At 40.4% G+C, this 3234-nt stretch overlaps 1 pseudogene; it reads left to right on the top strand.

Annotated features, from left to right (window-relative positions):
• Positions 1-2545: 2545 nt before the first annotated feature.
• Positions 2546-2916, top strand: LOC116547365 (annotated as a pseudogene).
• The last annotated feature ends 318 nt before the right edge of the window (positions 2917-3234 follow it).

The following is a 3234-nucleotide window of genomic DNA, read 5'->3' as shown; positions in this document are numbered from 1 at the left end:
CATTGCTGATCCTTTGTTTTGTTTTTCAGAGTCAAGAAAACTTTGCTTTTGCTCTGTTGACATCTTTACCAATTTAGTATACTCATATGAACAAAACTTGGAGCTTATTTGTTTGTTCTACCTGATTTCTCCAGAATTTGTAAACTATCTGTGAGTATTCTTAAATTATGGCAATACATTTATTTGCATACATGCAATAAGAATCTGTTTTCATTTGTAACACGACATAACTGGGGAAACTGGTTATTTTACCAAGGCTTTGACTGGAATGGTGTGCTTTCCTTTAATGAATTAAACCTGACTTATGGAGCCAATCAAAGCCCCTTGGGAAAACTGGCCTCATACCTTGTCTACAGTCTCTGTACAGAATTCCTGACCTGTGCTAAAGGAGGTCACTTTCTGACAGACCCAGGAGTCCCAAGAGTAGAGGAATTCACCCAACTGATAGGTATTTGATGGTACAAATCTATGGCTGGGCTCAGCTTTAAAAAAGTCTTATCTGAGATTCCTTCTTTGGAACAAAGTTCCATCAAAGCCAATTTAAAAGCTCATGTAAAAAAATAGTTATTGTTGTTGCACTGCATATCAGGCCAAGTATAATAAAGCAGATCAGTCCTACGATGATCTGTCTTTAGTAAAAATGGGAAACTAGAGAGAGAATTATGTTTCAAAAACTGTAGTACACCTGTTGTTAGAGTCTAGTCTTGACTAACGTTTTTTCATTTTTATTATTTTCTATGGTTTGGAACAAATTTTATTTTTCTTGGTTACAAGTCTTCAAAATAGTGTTTTAAATTTTGTTTCCTTCTTTGTTCCCATGTTTCCTAATTTGGAGTCACTGAAAACTAAGCTGTGCTTTTGTGAAGCCCTGGGAACTGAAGGTAGACAACTTAAACTTCAGAGGAAAATAGCAGCAACCTGTTTACATACATATGCGACTTTCATACCTGTCTGCTGATGTATGAACTTCAGAGTAATGTGGCCTATATTAATTTTCCAGCATTGTTCTTTAGTTTGTTGTTGTTTTTCTCCCTTCCTCCTCCTATTTTCTCTTCACAGGACATCAGATCACACAACCTACTAAAAATGAGCTTTCCTAATAACTTGGGACCCACCTGTCTAGGAATAAACCACCTCAGCCATGAGAGATCAGATGAAACCTAAGACCAGAGACTCATTTTCTCCTAAAATGCTTCCTCCAAAATGTTTTCAAAAAGAAAAGGAGGGTAAGGCCAGGCGCAGTGGCTCACACTTGTAATCTCAGTACTTTGGGAGGCTGGGGCGGGAGGCTGAATCACCTGAGGTCAGGAGTTCAAGACCAGCCTGGCCAAAATGGTGAAACCCATCTCTACTAAAAATACAAAAATTAGCCAGGTGCAGTGGCGCACAACTGTAATACCAGCTACTCAGGAGGCTGAGTCATGGAAATCACTTGAACCTGAGAGGTGGAGGTTGTGGCGAGCCAAGATCTTGCCACTGCACTATAGCCTCGGTGACAGTGAAATTCCATCTCAAAAAACAAAAAGAAAAAGAAAAAAGGGGGAAATGTGAAAGAAAAATAAACCTCGGGGCCCCCACATCACCAAGCTAAAGGAGAGGTCAAGCTGGGAACTGCTTAGGGCAAACCTGCCTCCCATTCTGTTCAACGTCACCCCTCTGCTCACTGAGATAAATGCATATCTGATTGCCTCCTTTGGAGAGGCTATTCAGAAGCTCAAAAGAATGCAACCATTTGTCTCTTATCTACCTGTGACCTGGAAGCCCCCTGCCCACTTCGACTTGTCCTGCCTTTGATTCTAGTTGCCCTGCCTTTCCAGACCAGATGAATGTTCAGCTTACAAATGTTGATTGATGTCTCATGTCTCCTTAAAATGTATAAAACCAAGCTGTGTTCTGAACACCTGAGGCTGTGTCACGGGCATGCGTCCTCAACCTTGGTAAAATAAACTTTCTAAATCAACATGACATGTCTCACATATTTGGGGCTCACACCTAGAAGAAATGGATAAATTCCTAGACATATGCAATCTACCAAGACTGAACCATGAAGAAACAGAAAACTTGGGCAGACCAAAAATGAGTAATGAGGTCAAATAAGTAATAAAAACTTTCTCTTGAAAGAAAAGCCCAGGACCTGATGGGTTCACTGCTGAATTCTACCAAACATTTAAGTAGAACTAACACCAGTTCTACCCAAACTGTTTCAAAAACTTGAAGAGGATGGAATCTTTCCACTCATTCTACAAGGTCAGCATTACCCCGATACCAGAACTAGACATGGACACAACAAAAAAAGAAGATTATGGGCCTGTATTCCTGATGAAAATAAATGCAAAATTACTCCACAAAATATTAGCAAACTGAATTCAACAATATATTTAAAAATTCATGGCGCAGGGTAGGGGGAGCAGCGCATGACATGTGCACACCCTCTCCCTCGTCCACCGCTGCTGCCTCCTTCTTCTGCTGCTCCTGGTGCTGCTTGTGTGCTCCTTTGGTGCGGACCTGGTACCTCTTTTGTGAAGCGGCAGCTGAGGAGACCCAGTGCTCACCGTGGCCAAGAAAAAGCCCAAAGAAGGAATCAAGACTGAGAATAACGATCCTATTAATTTGAAAGTGGTGGGGCAGGATGGTTCTGTGGTGCAGTTTAAGATTAAGAGGCATACACCCCTTAGCAAACTAATGAAAGCCTATTGTGAATGATGGGGATTGTCAATGAGGCAGATGAGATTCCGATTTGACAGTCAACAGACACACCTGCACAGTTGGGAATGGAGGATGAAGATACAATTGATGTGCTCCAACAGCAGACGGGAGGTGTCTACTGAAAAGGGAACCTGCGTCTTTACTCCAGAACTCTGTTCTTTAAAGACCAAGATTACATTCTCAATTAGAAAACTGCAATTTGGTTCTACCACATCTGGACTACTACAGTATAGTTTTCTCTATTCTTTCATTTCCCTCTTTTCCATTCCTTTATTGTGCATAAAGTAATTGGTATATGTGCACAAGCATATTGCATTTGTTTTAAACAACAAATGATGTGTTTTGATTGACATCAAGTGGAGACAGGATGCGGAAAAATATTGATTCTGTGAAAATACCCCCTTTCTCTATTAGTGGCATGCTCATTCAGCTCTTATCTTTATATTCCAGTAAGCTATTTTGCTCTCACCATTTTAACAACAACAAAAAAAACCCACAAAAAACAAAAAAACATAAAAATCCTGGCAT

Source organism: Sapajus apella, unplaced genomic scaffold (genome assembly GCF_009761245.1).
Source record: "Sapajus apella isolate SASKATOON/1434 unplaced genomic scaffold, GSC_monkey_1.0 scaffold2843, whole genome shotgun sequence".
Lineage (NCBI taxonomy): Eukaryota > Metazoa > Chordata > Mammalia > Primates > Cebidae > Sapajus > Sapajus apella.
The sequence above is the reverse complement of the archived record's forward strand: the minus strand, read 5'-3'. Positions and strand labels throughout refer to the sequence as shown.